Here is a 19,187-nt window from a genome sequence, read left to right as displayed (position 1 = left end):
AAAGTGCATCTTGAAGAAAATTGGGGAAATAATAAAAAATAAACATGAACACATATCTCCCTCTCCCCACTGAGGGCTTTATAGCTTCCTGTTCTTGGCTGGTTGGCAATGGCTTTTGCAAGTCACTTCAGTTGCTTTTAGTCGCTCAGATTCGTCATGAATTGGACACCACCATTAATGCCGTTCCGTTGGTAGAGGCGTTCAGAGCACCGTCTGGTCCAGTTTTATTGGATGAGTTTCAGTTACTGAGGCCTGAGGATGTGGACAAGGTGCTTGGTCAAGTCCGATCGACCACTTGTGTGCTTGACCCTTGCCCTTCATGGCTTATTAAATCAAACAAGGAGGGGATGTCCGGCTGGGTCCAGGAGGTTGTAAATTCCTCCTTGAGAGAGGGAGTGGTGCTGGCCGCTTTAAAAGGGGCGGTAATTAGACCACTCCTGAAAAAGCCTAACCTGGACCCAGAGGATGTTAACAATTATAGGCCAGTGGCCAACATCCCCTTCCTGGGCAAGGTGCTTGAGCGGGTGGTTGTAGGACAGCTCCAGGCACCGTTGAATGAAACGGATTATCTAGATCCATTTCAGTCGGGCTTCAGGCCTGGTTTTGGAACGGAAACTGCCTGGGTCGCCCTGTGGGATGACTTCTGCCGGGAGAGGGACAGGGGGAGTGCGACCCTGTTGATTCTCCTGGACCTCTCAGCAGCTTTCGATACCATCGACCATGGTATCCTTCTGGACAGGTTGTCTGGGTTGGGGGTTGGAGGCACTGCACTACAGTGGTTCCGCTCCGACTTGGATGGCCGATTCCAGAAGGTGGTGCTGGGGGATTACTGCTCTGTGCCATGGCAATTGTGCCATGGGGTTCCACAGGGCTCTATTTTATCCCCCATGCTGTTCAACATCTACATGAAACCGCTGGGGGAGGTTATCCGGAGGTGTGGGCTGAGGTGCCGTCAAGATGCGGATGACCCCCAGCTCTACCTCTCTTTCTCATCAAAACCAGGTGAGGCAGTGGCTGTTCTGAATCAGGGCCTGGGCACAGTAATGGGCTGGATGAGGGCCATTAACCTGAAACTCAATCCAGACAAGAGGGAGGTGCTGTTAGTGGGTGGTTCCTTTGCCCTGCTAGGCGATGTTCGACCTGTTCTGGAGGGGGTTGCACTCCCCCTGAAGGATCACGTTCGTAGTTTGGGGGTGCTCCTGGACCCAGAACTGTCACTTGAGGCACAGGTGAACTCGGTGGCACGGAGCACTTCTTATCAGCTTAGGCTGCTATACCAACTACGCCCTTCTCTGGACAGAGATAGCCTAGCTACAGTTATCCACGCTCTGATAACTTCTCGTCTGGATTGCTGCAATGCGTTATACGTGGGGCTGCCTTTGAAAACGGTCCAGAAACTTCAGCTGGTCCAGAATAGGGCAGCAAGACTGTTAACAGGGATTGGCCAGCGAGATTATATTACACCAGTACTTTTCCAGCTGCACTGGCTGCCAGTCCATGTCCAGGCCCGATTCAAAGTAGGGGTGTACCAACCCCACTTACCTTTCCGATCTGGGGCATCCATGGGGTGGGGGAGGTGATCCATCCCTCCCCCCAGAATCCTCCCTGGCCAGCCCCGCTCCGCAGCAAGTCCATGGAGCCACCAGCCAGGCCCGTCCACAACCAGACTTCTGTCCACTGCTGGGCTGCGGCTGCAAAAGGCATCCGGCATAGGGGGATGCCATTTGCGTCCCTGCTTAAGCCATGATAGGCTACATAAATCTTTACGTAGCCTATCGTGAAAAGAGCAGGGACGCAAATGGCGTATCATCAAAGATCAAAGAATGGGGGACACAAATGGCGGCCACTATGCTGGCCGCCATTTGCATCCGCACTTTGTCAGTCCATCCAGTGACAGCAATTGCAGCTGTATCACTGGGGCTTTGGAGCCAGCAGCAGGCAGGATCTGCTGGTGAGGACTTCACAACAGAGGAGGTAGGGGATCCAATCCTCCACGGACTTTGGGGGGCTGGATTTAATAGAATTCAGCCTCATTGGGTTCCATGGAGGATTTCTCCAACATCCCTAAAAAAGTGCAGGTGTTAACATTCAAAGCCCTAAATGGCTTGGGGCCCGGTTATCTGAAGGATCGCCTCCTCCCATATGCGCCTGCCTGGACCCTAAGATCATCTTCAGGGGTTCTTCTCTGTGAGCCCCTGCCAAAGGAAAGGAAGTGAAGTGGGTGGCTGCCAGTGTTGCACAAAATGCTAGTGTCGCCCCCTGGAGGCTAGTCCAATTTGCCCCAAAGAGGAGAGTCAACTGCAGGCTGGGTCCAGCTTGATTTCATTGTTTGCAAACAGTTCGACAGAGGAGCTCACGCTCAAAAGCAGAGTCGACCCCCGGCAACCCCCGCGCTACAGTTTTATCACTTAGCTTGCATTCCTCAGCCAGCATGTCACTTTTGATGGGTTGCCAGCGGTTTGCCTAGCAACCTTATCTTAGGGTTACTGTCTGCTCATTCCAGGCATGCGCAGCTCTTACAGTACTACGTGCTGCTGAAGGCACATGCAATGGCTTTTAGGTTACATTTTTACTACACCAGGAAGAGGGCCTTTTCTGCTGTGGCACCCTGGCTGTGGAATGAGCTCCCTAGAGAAGTTCACCTGGTGCCTACGTTGTACCCCTTCTGGCGCCAGGTGAAGACCTTTTTATTCTCCTGGTATTTTAGCACTTTAGCTTCCTAGTCTTTTAGCTCTGGTGTTTTAAATCTGTATTTTAAATCTCTGCATTGCTGCTAGGTGTTATTCTGGCTGTACTGTTATATTGTGGTTTCAAGCTTTCGTATTTTATATTGTACTTTGTGGTTTTAATTTCTGTGGACCGCCCGGACAGCTTTGGGTATTGGGCAGTGTTGCACAAAATGCTAGTTTCGCCCCCTGGAGGCTAGTCCAATTTGCCCCAAAGAGGAGAGTCAACTTCAGGCTGGCTCCGACTCATCACCTCAGCTTGCATTCCTCAGCCAGCGTGTCACTTTGATTGGTTGCCAGCGGTTTGCCTGGCTGCCTTATCTTGGGGTTACTGTCTGCTCATTCCAGGCATGCGCAGCTCTTACAATACTACGTGCTGCTTAAGACACATGCAATGGCTTTTAGGTTACATTTTTACTACAATTCCCCCCTCAAAAGGCTTTTCTCAAATTTATACTCTCTTTGGTCCAGCGGTGGACTACGCACTTAAAGGCGCAAACTATTATCGCTGTGGCATTGACTGTTTTCTCTAAACAGCAAGTGAGGCCTAGGACGCCTTTGTTCTAGCTACTAGAATGTTGACAACAAAAACACATTTTTTTTGAACTTTTGGAACTCAGTTTTGTTCCGTTCATCAGGAACCCTTGAAACGAGAGCACCCTCTTTCTGTAGAGCTACTTGAGTCCTTTCAGGGGTTCATTATTCCAACGGTGCCCTTCAGGTGGGTCAGCTTCCAGTGTGACCCTCTCTGGTGCAGGTGATGCCTTTATTCAGTGTGATGGATCCACCTCTTTCCTCCAGCGACTTTTATAGCCGTGTGAGTGGTGAGTAGAACCTGGAATGGACCCTTTCATTTCTCAGTAAGTGGTTCATCTTTCCAGGACTGGATTAGCACCCAATCGCTGGGACTGAGATTATGCACTGGAGCATCTAAAGGCCAGGATTGGTGCGGTGTCGCAAACCTGTGAAAACAAAACAGACTGCAAGGCAGTAACACAGTCTTGACTCTTAAAACTCTTACTTCTAAATTTACATTTAAGCTATCAGCCATAGGTAATATCCGAGGTGGGCGCTTATGGAACATTTAAAGGGTGTCAATTTAATACTTCCCTTGGGGGTGCACCGTACTCGAGTCAAGGTGATTGGCAAGGCCTGTGGCCTTTCAACTTAATCTTTAAACAAATTCTAGTGAGCATTGTCTTTAAGGTGCAGTCAATTGGTTTTATCATTACTAGCAGGTACCGATAGCCATGAGTCTGGGGCAACTCTGAAAAGTCAATTTGAAATCTCTGAAAAGGATAGTAAGCGCATGGGCGACTTCTCATTTGAGCTGGGGGCTCAAACATCTTTGAATCATTTTTGAGGCACAAAGGGCAGTCAGCCACTGCTCTCAGGTCTTGGTCTAACCTGAAGGAGGTGCTATCTGCCTCGGGCGCACCCAAAATCGGGGTGTTAAAGGGGGATGATCCCTTTATTAGCTAACCATAATTTTTGAACTTCTCAATGAGCGGCTTCAAGCCTGCACAGGTGGCTTTTTTCAGAGGATACTGCCTTACGCACACAGGGCTCTCCCTTTTTAAAGAAGATTTTAATTTGTGTTATGCATTTGGTCGGGCAGGGGTTCTGTCTGCCCACACACATGGATTAACATTCTCTAAAATCTCCATCCCTTTGGCCTCTGAAACAATCTCGATTGCTTGAAGGGCCATCTGCTAATTTGAGCCCTGCATTGCTGGCAGCTGTACTACAATCTGATTATCAGGAAGAAGATTTTAGCTTGCAGTTTTGTTAATAAGTCCCGCCCCAAGAGGGCAACCGGGCATGCAGATGAAACTACAAAGGCATGTTCCAGTAAGTTATTTCCAGTTTTCGTGAGGAGGGGCTTACACACGGGCAATTTAGTTTTTTTTTCTCTTTAATTCCTTCTACAGCTACATGCTTTCCACTTTCTCTCACCGGGGGGCTTCACAGGGATCATAGAAAATGTGGCTCCAGTATCTACTAGGGCCTCACGGTCTCTGCCACCAACCCTTACTTTTACCTTGGGATTCTCCCGAGCGTTTGTTCGTAGGGTGGTGGCCCTTCAGCTAGACTCCCCCCCCAACTCCGGAGGACCCTGCCCGCGTTTGGCAGCCTTCAGGGTGAGTTTCTTTTCTCTTCTCTTTCAACTCTGGAAAATCTTTTTTAGTGTCTCTTCTCTTGACAATACGCACATTTATTGCGCCCCAGTCGGCCCTTTCCTTTTCCGCCCCCCCCCCCTCGCTTTTGTGCTCTCCAGCCGCGGTTTATATCTCCGCCCATGGTGGCTGCCAGCATTGCCTTTTCCTTTTTCCAGGAATGGCACTCTTTTCATGTGCTCTCATGTGCACCATAGCTCTAAAAACTTCATGATCTGGGGTCTGATAAGGCTAAAGCAGGCAGTGATATTAAGGCTTGCTTCAATTTAAGAAAAGCCTTTTTTATTTTAATTGTCCACTTCTAGTGGGTAATATTTTTGTTAGAGCTTCATACGGGGGCTTCACCCCTTTCTATGGCTACTATAGCCTCCCTCTTGTAACAGGCACACTTATCTTTTGGCTTGCCTGTTCTGCAGATCATGTTTCAAATTCTCTGTGCCATGCACCAGTTTTAACTCTTTGTTTTCTCTGCAAGTTAGGCTGTTTGCCATTGCTTCGACAGAGACTCGCTTGCTTAGATCTTCTTACTAATCTCAACGACACACATTTGGGATAAGCTTTCTTTCTTTTTTAAGCCTTTTTGTCTGCTACTTTCTTCTGCCTTCTTTTATACCTTTTTCATATCATTAAAATCTAACACCATGACTGGAAAGCATTTGTTTTGCATCGTAGGGCATGGTGGAGCAGATCTAACCATTATACTGCTCCTCTGACTGCATGGTCAGGGCCCATCAAAATCAAGGGAAGGGCATTCTCCTACATGCAAAGAGTTCCAAGCCACCATTTTTGCATCGGCAACTCCACGCTGCATGAGTTTTGGCAGAGTGTCAGGTTTGCCTTTAAGCAAATGGAACGTCAGAACAGTTCAGATTTTGAGAAAGAGCTGGAACACATGGGGCAGGAACTTTCTTAGGCTTCAGAAACACAGCTGGGCTTAGAAGTATCACAGGAGAGTGGGGGACTCTTCCCCTCTCACCTCTTAAGTTAAGAGAATTTGCTGCCCCCCTTTTTAAAGGGAAACTAACTTTCATAGTTTCTCTTTGAACTTTTTGAAGGCTGTTTCCTTTGTAGTCTGTGAATCTCTAGAAATTTGTATCTGTATGCTTCATTAGGGTAAATGAAATCAAAGCCTTGGAAATCATAGAATCATAGAATAGTAGGGTTGGAAGGGGCCTACAAGGCCATCGAGTCCAACCCCCTGCTCAGTGCAGCAATCTAAATCAGAGCATCCCTGACAGATGGCTGTCCAGCCTTGTCTTGAATGCCTCCAGTGTGGGAGAGCCCACCATCTCCTTAGGTAATGGGTTCCCTTGTCATATTGCTCTAACAGTCAGGACGTTTCTCCTGATGTTCAGCTGGAATCCAGCTTCCTGTCACTTGAGCCCATTATTCCGTGTCCTGCACTCTGGGATTATTGAGAAGAGATCCTGGCCTTCCTCTCTGGGACAGCCTTTCAAGTACTTGAAGAGCGCTATCAGATCTCCTCTCAGTCTTCTCTTCTCAAGGCTAAATATGCCCAGTTCTTTCAGTCAAATGCAGCTTTTTATCTGAGTGTTGAAATCACAAATCAAACTGTACACTGAGCTGATCACAAACAAACACACAATCTACAACAACGGGAGTTTAAGGCTATGACAAGCCTCACAGTACTTTTCACGGCAAGTCTTTAACTGTCTAAAGTTCCAGTCCATGTGCAGAGTGCCTCTAACAAAGAAGGCTTTGGGCCATAAAGAAGGGATGTTTTTAACAAAAGCTCTCTGTCTCTTCATCAGTTCGAATGGGGACGGTGTAACCTTACACCTCTTCTAGATTCCTCCACAGGTAAGAACAGAGCAGTGCTGCTCAGCTTTCCAGCTGTGATGCTTTTCTTGTTTTTTTGCAAACCTCACTCTTTTGTCAGGTCCTCACAGACACCTTCCAGCCTCTCTGCTTGCCAAGGCTAAACCAGCCACGGCGAAGGGGGGTTAGGCAAGTCCCCCTTGGCTCTGCTCTGAGCAGGCTGACAGAGATAAGCTCACACAGACCCTGATATTTCAAGAACGTGCTCTGTCTTTGTTTCTTGATTTTGCCAGAGTCTTTAAGACTTCAGACAAATCTCTTTCTTCAGAAGTTGCAACGTTTTTCAACTGCTTTGCTTCTTCTAACAAACTTGGATACGGTGGCAGACAAACTGTCTCTGGAGGGCCCCCTCCCTCCCCCGACAACCTCTCCTCCCAACCTAACAGACCGAATCAGACCGGGGGGAGCTCAGGGCACCTTGGGCAGGGTCTCCCAGCCTTCAAGCTCCTCCTGCGGGGCTTGAATCGGGGAGAACAGGGGCTTTGGGCTTCACCTCGGAGCATACCATCATGACTTTACAATATTGAACTTTATATTCAACCTTTTCTCGCCTTCAGTGGATTTTGGTCGGCACTTATCCAAATGCTGATAACCTCACTTTCCCTGAGGCAAATTTATCTCTCACTACTTGATTCAGACACCACCCGGGGTCTCTTGCCCCTGCGGTCCTTTGCCAGTAACACATTTACACTTCTGTAACTAAGGGGGATTCTTTCCGCACCAATTCAACCAACCATCAATATAGGCGAATTGATCCCATTGCCCATTATTCACCACATTTTTATATACAGCATTCACAAGATTTACACCAAAGGATCCTATGTCTGGCCAACTAATTCCAAATGCCGGCCATTCCAACTGACAGAGTGTAACCAGCTTGCCTTTCGACATCTTAGTACACGGAGTCTGACAAACCTCAGGCGCTTGACTTTGCTCAAGTTCTTTAGCATGCATCCCAAGGGAGTGGCAGAGCTTTCTAAACGGGAGCTACCCGCCCCCATTGTGCCTACCTCTGTTTGAAACCATACACGGAGCCTGACAAACCTCCGACGTTTACACAGAGTCTGACAAACCTCAGACGCTCCGAAGGCAACTCAAACAGAAAGACAGAAGGGAAATCAAGTACTTACTCTGCCCAGCACCCCAGTGCCGTCTCTTCAGACCTGTTCAGCCTGGTGGACTCAATCAATGGAGTCCACGCCTTTAACCTCCTGGGTGTCCCGACCCCCGTTCTCTGGTGCCGTGGCAGACCTCAAAGGCGGTCCGGCGCGCCCCACAGGCACCTTCGCCGGTTCTGTCGTTTGACCCCAGGGTGGTCCAAGGGACTCCTGGCTAGCTCACCAGTTTGTTGCACAAAATGCTAGTTTCGCCCCCTGGAGGCTAGTCCAATTTGCCCCAAAGAGGAGAGTCCACTTCAGGCTGGGTCCAACTCGATTTTATTGTTTGCAAACAGTTCGACAAAGGAGCTCACGCTCAAAGCAGAGTCGACCCTGGGCAACCTCCGCGCTCCAGTTTTATCACTTAGCTTGCATTCCTCAGCCAGCGTGTCACTTTGATTGGTTGCCAGCGGTTTGCCTGGCTGCCTTATCTTAGGGTTACTGTCTGCTCATTCCAGGCATGCGCAGCTCTTACAATACTACGTGCTGCTTAAGACACATACAATGGCTTTTAGGTTACATTTTTACTACAGACAGTATAGAAATGTAATAAATAAATAAAATAGCAAAAATGCAGCTGCCAAATTCATATATCATTACATTACATGCTCACAGTGTGTAACCGCTGGGCTTGTGGGTGTGTGGAGCAAGATTGGCCTCTTCCTGACTCAATATCCTTTCAGTTCCAACAATTTAACTTTCTCCCACAGGAGTGAATGGCTCCTGTGGGCTTTGCTGGCTGTGACAAGTATGCCTCTGAGCATATTTCACTTAGCGCCAAGTTTAGGGCTGGCGCCAGTTTGATGAGGGGGCCCTTAGTCAGTGGTGCCATCTGGGGGGCTTGGTGGCTGTGGCAGTATCAAGCAGCAGCATTCCAAAGCAGCCGCCATTTTGATTTCTCACAATCCCCATGGGATGGCATCACTCCATGGCATTGTGGGAAATCAAAATGGCCCAGTGCAAAAATGTGCTCAAAGAGGTTCCAAGAGCAGATATTAATGGTGACACTGCAGTTGTGTTGGCACCAGGTCTGATTTCTGCTTACCAGTCAGCTCCACTGGGGATTCTGTAGCCCTGTCAGAAAAGGGAGAAGGAGCTGATATTTCTGGGATTACCTGGGGAGGCGGTGGGCTCCCCCACGCTGGCGGCATTCAAGACGAGGCTGGACAGCCACCTGTCAGGGATGCTCTGACTTGGATTCCTGCATTGAGCAGGGGGTTGGACTGGATGGCCTTGTAGGCCCCTTCCAACCCTACTGTTCTATGATTCTAGTTGTGTATGATTGGCAATTTGCACATGTTCAGTGTCACTATATCACGCCCTGAAAATGCAGTTTAGGTACCTCTCACTCAGCTGGAAGACAAGGACAACGAGAAAGCAGTCTGGAAAGTTTGCTGGTTTGGAGGAATGTAAACCTCAGTTGATCAAGCCATCCATTAACTTGCTTCTCCATCAAAAGCTTGCAGCCAGAACCTGTGGATAGCGGAGATGAAACACACAGATGTTAAGGCAAGTTAGTGCCTCTGAGTGTTGCACCCCACATGGGAGGGGATGTAGCATCACTCCAGGGCATTGTGGGTAATTAAAATGCCCTCAGTGGAGGCTGCCATTTTAATTTCCCAGAATGCTCTACAGTACTGCAATGTTGGGGGTTTACTGGGTAATTAATATGGTAGACAGCTCCCAGACCCAGCTGTCAGATGTGGGAGGCTAAGGGATGGTGCCAGCAGTCCCCCCTCCCCCCCAGGTTCTGGAGTCCCAGCAGCTGCCAAGGATACCAGGCACTAATGCTGGCACCACTTTAACTTTCTGTCTGCTATTTGGCTGCCCTGTTTTGCTCCTACGTGGCGGAGAAGGACCATGGGTCAGTGGCTGAGCCCCTGTTTTGCATGCAGAAGGTCCCTGCTTCAATTCCTGGAATCTCCAGTTGAAAGTACAGCAGGTAGTAGGTCATGAGAAAGATTGTTCTCTGCCTGAAACCCTGCAGAGGTGCTGCCAGTTGGAGTAAGCATTACTGGACTAGTCAGGGAAATAATCTGACCTGGTATAGCTCCCTATTTCAAATCTGCCCTTTATTGAAGACTGGAATCTTTCTCTTTAGGGGAAGGGCCATAGCGCAATGGTAGAGCAGACACGTTGCACACAGAAGGTCCTGGGTTCAATCCCTGACATTTCCAGTTGAAAGGGATCAGGGAAGACCCTTTGCTGCTTGCAGCCCTGCTGAGCTTCTGTCAGGCAGAGGAAGATGTCCTGGGCTAGATGGGCAGTTTCATTTAGTACAGACGCTTCTCCTGCTCCTATTTATTTGTCTTATTATTTTTGTATATAGAGATTATTTTTTGTATGTAAAGCGCTGCACACTGTATATAACATTTTGGTATGTAAAGCACTGTGCACTTTACCAAGTAACATAATCAAAACAACAAAAACATCCTCTGCCCCAAGCAGCTTCCAATCTAAATTCTGCTCTGTTTACCTATATAAATTGCTCCATTTCTCATTTTGCTTTCATTATGTTGGCACTACCAACATCACTGTGCAAAAGAAGATGACAGATTTGCATAAAATTTGCATGCACTGATTTGCAAATTTTGCGAATTTTGATTTTAAATAGAAAGACAATTCATATCACCCTAGTGGGAAGGCTTTGACCAAGTGAGCCATGCACCTGCTCAGACTGCTGTGGCTAGGGCGCCAGGTGTCCCTCTTTACAGAGGGCAGTCCTCTGTTTAAAGAGGTGTCTGGACTTAAGTCTGGTTTAAAATCAATGGACCATAAGGGCAGAGAGTAGCAGGGGCTTTGAAGGTGTGTCATCAACAGTTAGCGCCTGGAGAGCAGACACCAGGTCACCTGGTTGGTCCTCTCCATCTAAAAAAAAATTACAGTAATTATTTCTAAATTTGCACCTATACATCTAAATTTGCATATGCAAACACTTCCCTCTTTGGGGGCAAGATGTAAGTGGCCACTGTAGCTGCTATCCAGCTGCTGCACAACTCTTTTTCTCTTCCCTCCCCCTCCCCCTCCCCCTCCCCCTCCCCTGGGCCAACCAGTTTTGTTTTTGAGAGCCAGTGTGGTGTAGTGGCTAGAGTGTTGGACTGGGAGCTGGGAGATCCGGGTTCTAGTCCCCACTCGGCCATGAAAGCTCTCTGGGTGACTTTGGGCCAGTCACAGACTCTCAGCCCAACCTACCTCGCAGGGTTGTTGTTGTTGTGAGGATACAACGGAGAGGAGGAGGATAATGTAAGCCGCCTTGGGTTCCTTGCGAGAGGAAGAAAGGTGGGGTATAAATGCAATCAATCAATCAATAAAATCCAATAGGATGAAGAGTTCTAGAGAACTCAAAAGCTTGTTCACAGTTTTGGAACATTTTGGTTGGTCTTACTGAAAATATTGCCCTACTGTGGATTTTGGATTCACTCCCCAGCTTATGGGTCAACCCAGTTCAACAGGTGCTCCCCACCCCACTGCATGTCCAGGTGGAAGAGTTGCTTACCCATTTGAATTTCTGCCTGTCCTGTGCCTAGCTGTTAAAAGGCCAACAGACCTTGCCCCAAGAGAGAAACAAAAAGAGGGGAGAGGGGGAGCAACTTCAAAACCCATTGGCTCAGCTCAGAAATTGTCACTTTAACCTTACTTGGATGAAACCTGTTGGAAATATTTAAGAAGTTATACAATTAAAAACAAATGAAGTTTTCTTCTTACAGCTTTAATACATCTTTTAAAATCTTACATATTCTTTTTCCTCTTTCTTTTCCTTCTGTATTGATTATCTGAGACTGTAAGTTCAGGCAGCACCACTTCTTGTTGTTGCTTGCATTGTTCTGTAAAGTACCATGTATGTACAGTGATGAAGCTTGATTGATTGCTTACATTTCTATACCGTCCAGTAGCCAAAACTCTCTGGGCAGTTTACAACATAAAATACAGCACAATAAAACATAATATAAAACTCTGAAAGGGTTAAAATGACAATATAAAACCAAAGTAAAAACCAGCAGCAGCATGATGATTTAAAAATGCAATAAAATATTTTTTTTTTTAACTGAAAGACCAAAATGCTTGGGAAAATTAGAAGGCCTTCACCTGGTGCCCCAAAGACCACAACATAGGCTCCAGGCAAGCCTCTTTGGATAGGTCAGTAGCGAAGGAGGGGTGCCTGCATCAAACTCTAAACCACGCCCCCTTTTCAAAAGTGACAGGTGCCCCACCCCCTGGGGAGACCAGAAGTCCTGCCCTAGCCAGAAGTCCCACCTATGCAATCAGCTGACCCAGTCATATGACATTCAGGGTCACCTGACGGGGATCATGTGACCCCTCTACGAACTCGTCATGCCACCGTGGACCAATTGGACAAGGTTTTAGAGCCCTAGCAGGTACGGATGCAGAAATGGCCCGCAATCCCTCCACGGATTGGCCCAGAGGGGTCATGTGACCCCTCTACGAACATTTTTTTAATCCTCTTTTGTTAAACCGATTACAAACATCCTGTGCTGTGATCCAATCATCACCCCCACACCACCCCCTCCCTGCCTATTCAAAAAGGTGGGAGTGGTATATGCTGGTAGAGTTGAAGGGAAAAAACTATTTTTTTCTTTCTTTCCTTAAGAGTCATTTTGAAAGAATAAAGTTTTATCACTAATTCCTAAAAAAAAAAAAAAAAATGAAAGATCCCAATGAGTTGAAGGGGAAAAGTAAGTTTTTTTAAAGGATCATTTTGAAAGTATCATTAAACATAGAAATCACAGGGGTTGCAAGTAAAACCATCAAAGGTCTTTAAAAAGTAAATAATTATTTAAGCGCCACTTAGATTTTGTAAAAAAAAAAAAAAAACTACATGGGGTGCAAAAAAACAGGGGCAGACCTTTACAGAAGAGTAGGGGTCAATGCCCCTTCATGGATCACTGCCTTGTTGTGGGGAAGGGGCTTGCGTAACTCAGTGAAGCCATAAGCTATGCCGTGCAGGGTCACCCAAGACGGACAGGTCATGGCAGAGAGTTCTGACAAAATGTGGTCCACTGGAGAAGGAAATGGCAACCCACTCCAGTATTCTTGCCAAGAAAACCCCATGGAACATATCACAAGGCTAAAAGAGATGACGCCGGAAGATGAGCCCCTCAGGTCGGAAGGTGTCCAATATACTACTGGGGAAGAGCAGAGGGAATTTCCAAGTAGCACCAGAAAGAGTGAAGCGGCTGGGCCAAAGCCGAAAGGACACTCGGCTGTGGATGTGTCTGGTGGTGAAAAGAAAATCCGACGCTGTAAAGAACAATATTGTTTAGGAACCTGGAATGTATGATCAATGAATCAGGGTAAGCTGGAGGTGGTCAAACATGAGATGGCAAGACTGAACATCGACATCTTGGGAATCAGCGAACTCAAATGGACAGGCATGGGCGAATTTAATTCAGGTGACCATCATATCTACTACTGTGGGCAAGAATCCCTTAGAAGAAATGGAGTAGCACTCATAGTCAACAAAAGGGTGGGAAAAGCAGTCCTGGGGTACAATCTTAAAAACGATAGAATGATCTCAGTACGAATCCAAGGCAAACCATTCAACATCACAGTAATTCAAGTCTATGCCCCAACCACTGATGCCGAAGAAGCTGAGGTTGATGGGTTCTATGAAGACCTACAACACCTTCTAGAACTAACACCAAAAAAAGATGTCCTCTTCATCATAGGGGATTGGAATGCTAAAGTAGGAAGTCAAGAAATCACCGGGATAACAGGCAGGCATGGCCTTGGTGTACAAAATGAAGCAGGACAAAGGCTAACGGAGTTTTGCCAAGAGAACACGCTGATCATAGCAAACACTCTTTTCCAACAGCACAAGAGACGACTCTACACATGGACATCACCAGATGGTCAATATCTAAATCAGATTGATTATGTCCTTTGCAGCCAAAGATGGAGAAGCTCTATACAGTCAGTCAAAACAAGACCTGGAGCTGACTGTGGCTCAGATCATGAGCTGCTTCTTGCAAAATTTCGGCTTAAATTGAAGAACGTAGGGAAAACCACTAAACCATTCAGGTATGACCTCAATCATATCCCTGATGAATATACAGTGGAGGTGAGGAGTAGATTTCAGGGATTAGACCTGATAGACAGAGTGCCTGAGGAACTATGGACGGAGGTCCGTAACATTGTTCAGGAGGCAGCAACTCAATCCATCCCAAAGAAAAAGAAATGCAAGAAAGCCAAGTGGCTGTCTGATGAGGCTTTACAAGTAGCTCACGAAAGAAGGGAAGCGAAAAGCAAGGGAGAAAGGGGAAGATATATCCAACTGAATGCAGAGTTCCAGAGAATAGCAAGGAGAGACAAGAAGGCCTTCTTAAATGAACAATGCAAAGAAATCGAGGAAAACAACAGAATGGGAAAGATTAGAGATCTCTTCAAGAAAATCGGAGATCTCAAGGGAACGTTTTGTGCAAAGACGGGCATGATAAAGGACAAAGAAGGCAGGGACCTAACAGATGCAGATGAGATTAAGAAGAGGTGGAAAGAATACACAGAAGAACTATACAGGAAAGATCTGAATGTCCCTGATAGCCATGACAGTGCGCTCACTGAACTTGAGCCGGACATCCTCGAGAGTGAAGTCAAGTGGGCCTTAGGAAGCATTACTAACAACAAAGCTAGCGGAGATGACAGTATTCCAGCTGAGCTATTTAAGATCCTAAAAGAAGATGCTGTTAAAGTTCTGCATTCAATATGCCAACAAATTTGGAACACTCAACAATGGCCGCAAGACTGGAAAAGGTCAGTTTACATTCCAATTCCAAAGAAGGGCAACGCCAAAGAGTGTTCAAACTACCGCACAATTGCGCTCATTTCACATGCCAGCAAGGTGATGCTCAAAATCCTACAAGCTAGGCTTCAGCAGCATGCGAACCGAGAACTACCGGAAGTACAAGCTGGGTTTCGAAGAGGCAGAGGAACTAGAGATCAAATCGCCAACATTCGCTGGATCATGGAGAAAGCAAGAGAATTCCAGAAAAACATCTATTTCTGCTTCATTGACTACGCTAAAGCCTTTGATTGTGTGGATCACAACAAACTGTGGCAAATTCTTAAATTGATGGGAGTACCAGACCACCTTATCTGTCTCCTGAGAAACCTGTACGAGGGTCAAGAAGCAACAGTAAGAACCAGACATGGAACAACCGACTGGTTCCAAATTGGGAAAGGAGTACGACAAGGCTGCATATTGTCACCCTGCTTATTTAACTTATATGCAGAGTACATCATGAGAAATGCCGGGTTGGATGAATCAGAGGTTGGAATTAAGATTGCCGGGAGAATTATCAACAACCTCCGATATGCAGACGATACCACCCTAATGGCAGAAAGCGAAGAGGATCTCAAGAGCCTCTCGTTGAGGGCGAAAGAGGAGAGTGCAAAAGCTGGTTTGAAACTCAACATTAAAAAATCTAGGATCATGGCATCTGGCCCCATCACTTCCTGGCATATGGAAGGGGAAGAAATGGAAGCAGTGACAGATTTTACTTTCTTGGGCTCCAAGATCACTGCAGACGGTGACTGTAGCCATGAAATTAAAAGATGCTTGCTCCTTGGGAGGAAAGCTATGGCACACCTAGACAGCATAGTAAGAAGCAGAGACATCACCTTGCCAACAAAGGTCCGTCTAATCAAAGCTATGGTTTTCCCAGTAGCAACGTATGGCTGTGAGAGCTGGACCATAAGGAAGGCTGAGCGCCGAAGAATTGATGCTTTCGAACTGTGGTGCTGGAGAAGACTCTTACGAGTCCCCTGGACTGCAAGGAGGTCAAATCAGTCAATCCTAAAGGAAATCAACCCTGAGTGCTCACTGGAAGGACAGAGACTGAAGCTGAAGCTCAAATATTTTGGCCACCTAATGCAAAGAGAAAACTCTCTGGAAAAGACCCTGATGCTGGGAAAGACTGAAGGCAAAAGGAGAAGGGGACGGCAGAGGATGAGATGGCTGGATAGCATCACCGATGCAATGAATATGAACTTGAGCACGCTCCGGGAGAGAGCGCAGGACAGGAAGGCCTGGCGTGCTCTGGTCCATGGGGTCACGAAGAGTCGGACACGACTGAACGACTGAACAACAACAGGGGTCGATGGTCTAAACTTCTCACATTTGCTGCTAGCAGCTTGGTAAAATGTATTAATCTAAACATCTGATCTTGGAGAAAATTTCACAATAACTGTCTTTAAAATTTAGCATACAGAGGTATCCATTTAAAAATAGACATGGAGGGCATATGCACCCCGCTCTTGCTCATTTATATGTAGGGGAAAACTATACATTTTTGTCAGAAACATTTTTGAAAGAATCAACTTTTATCACTCATTTCCATTCAAGGACTGTAGCAGGGCAGAGGGGGTGTGGTGAGGGTCCAAAATGGCTGATGCCACATGTTTCCAGATGGGGATATTAAAGGGGTTCTGAGCTGGGTGGCACCAAATTTTAGTGATGGGGTGGGAGGACAACCTCAGGGGCAAGGGAATCTGTAACTGTATCCAATCAGAGAACCTGAATTCACACAATAGGAATATCACTGATAAAAAGACCACCACTTGAACAGCCCCTTCTCTTTTCCTGTACCCCCAACCTAAAGGGAAGATCCCGGAAACCTACCTACATGTGAGTATACCTTAATTCTTTTCCTTCTGCTACCTATTGTATTCTTGTAGATGAGTGCAGCTGCAGATAAACTAAAATAACATGCAACCCAGTTTATGTTTCTTTCCCAATTTATCCCCACAGAAAAACTAAAGCACCCTTCAGTATTCTAAAAGATGTGCAGTGTGCCGGCAGGCGAGTTCATTTTATATATATTTTTCTCTTTCTGTGTGGTTGTATTGTAAAAAGTTACAAACTGTAGATTCTTTCTTTCTTTAAAACTGGTCTATCTTTCTTCTTATCCATAGAATAATAATTAAAAGCTGTTTTGCGGTCTGGGGTCTATCAGAAATTAAAGGGGGCTTCTTGCAACGTGTTAGAAGGCATGTATTTTTTATTTAATGTTGCATGTTTTAAGGGTTTTTGTTGTTGTTGTTGTTAGAGTTTATCTTAGGTTGTTTCGCAAGGGGGGGGCGGTGCGGTGGGGATATATATATACTCTGTGTGTGTGTGTGTGTGTGTGTGTGTGTTTAAAGTCCAGAGATAGAAATCTTGGGGTTGCAAGGAAAAAAGCCACATGCTTTTTTACTGCTTCCCTTGAACACAGAGTGTTTCCCTCCTGCTGCTATCAGGCATGCCTGGTAGATTAGCTTCTGAAAAGAAAAAAGACAGTTTATGTGAATGAGTTTGCTGATTTTTCTTTTTCTTTTGTTACTGATAGTAGTTTGAAATTTTGCTAGTGGTTGGCTTGTGAGACATGTTCTATTGTTCTTTTTAATTTAGAGGGGGGATGGGGGTGGGAGAGGGTGCAACAGCAGCAGTATTTTGTAGAGTCTTTCCTCCAATCATACAGCTGTTGTTCTGTTTTGAAGATGCTCCACCACTTTTTTTTAACTTTTTTTTAATAGCTTCAATAATATCACAACTGACATATACTAAACACAAAATGCAGTAGGAATATTTTGACATAATGTATTATCATTCAGAGCTGCTGCTGCAATCTCTACGCAGGGAACAACAAGCCATTTTAGGGAAAAATAGAGCATGCAAACGGCTTTGATTTTTGTCTTCACATTGTAGAAGGCATTTCTATCTTCAAATGTCCTTACAAATCCTTTTTCCTGCAATAAAAAGAAAACTGTAGCTTTATCAGACCCTTTTTTTATATAGAAAGGTAAAACATTATGGAGGGGCTTGTTTTTTTAAATACAAGATCAGTATAGCTTCTTTATCACCTTAGAACCCACACCCTGCTGAAATATGACGAGGGGGGGTTAACATTTCTTCAATATCGTCTTGAATTTTAGAGACTGTTTTTTGCAAAATTAATATTGTTTTGCATTCTGGTATTTTAGGGGGTATTTGTCCACAAGCTGTGCTTAAATAAGCATGAACCAGCATAGCCGTTTGCCCCTCCATTTTTCACAGGGTGGTGCTAGAAATGGTCAAATGCTCTCACACCATATGTAGTGTTGGGGTGGGGCAGAGGTTGAGGCAAGACTCTACATGCCTTGGGATGAACAAACTAGCAGCTTTTCCTTATTTATCATCTCATTAAATCAAACACCCAGCCCAGATGCTCAAAAATTAAGTCAAAAGGTACAAAACTGGGGAATCTACGCCCCCCAAGGGTGGCTTCAGGATACTCAAATGATAAAGACATGAGTAAGGCCTTGGGGGAGAGGCAGGGGTATTTTCAATGTAAAAAACAAGAACGTGGGGCTGTTAAAGAAAATAGTGGCTATGTGTATAATGTTGTTTACAGAAGACACACCCAGCCAACCTTTTAGAAAAAAAAGGCCCAGGGCAGCACTCACACCTGCATCTGGTAGCTCAGGTAAAGCAGAATACTTCTAATATTTGTCAAGTGGTTTGTAAGGGTTCCTGTAAAGCCGAAAGCAATGTGTGTATGTGTGTTCAGGAGTCTGCTGTGATTAATCCACCAAAGAAGGCTACAAGAAAAACCAAACACATAGACTCACCACTGTTAGAAAAAGGGGAAGTCTGGCAAGACAGTCGCATAAGCACAATCAGAAATAAACATGTTGACACAGTCGTGCTCTAAGGAGTCAGCTAACGGCTCAGTCAGTTGACATGTCTTGTGGCTAACGGAAAATTGTAAAGGGGGGGGGTATAAAAGACTTGGGCGCGCTTATCTCTGGGTCCAGACTGCTCTGCACCCGTTTTGCAAAACGACTAATAAAATAGTGTCGGATCCACTGCTGCCTGCCTGGCATCCTTTCTTTCAACCAGAAGCAAGAACTTTTTATCTAACACCACCTTCTGATGCTAAAATAGGTAAAAAGTGAACGTTGGGATGGGGCAAGGAGGTGAGAGAGTGAGAGAGAGTGTGCATGAGAGACAGAGAGACAGAGAGAGAGAAAGAGAGCGTGTGAGCGAGAGAGAGAGGTGCCCTCCAGATGCGTAGGGCTAGAACGCCCATCTTCCCCAGCCAACATGGCCTTTGGCAGCTTCCTAGAGGTGGAATGGAAGGCAGCTTCCAGTCTATGCCCCTGTTGATATCAGCCCTTTATTCAGCGCCACGAGGACTGGAATCTTGTTTTGCCTTTAGGGAAAGGGACATGGTTTCGTGGCAGAGCACCTGCTTGGCTTGCAGAGGCCCCCAGGGTGCGGGTTCCGTCATCTCCAGCTAGGAAGGCTTTCAGGG

Source organism: Heloderma suspectum, chromosome W, assembly GCF_057233095.1.
Source record: "Heloderma suspectum isolate Gila_16-S chromosome W, 16-S_ref, whole genome shotgun sequence".
Taxonomy (NCBI): Eukaryota; Metazoa; Chordata; class Lepidosauria; order Squamata; family Helodermatidae; genus Heloderma; species Heloderma suspectum.
This window is presented reverse-complemented; position numbering follows the sequence as displayed.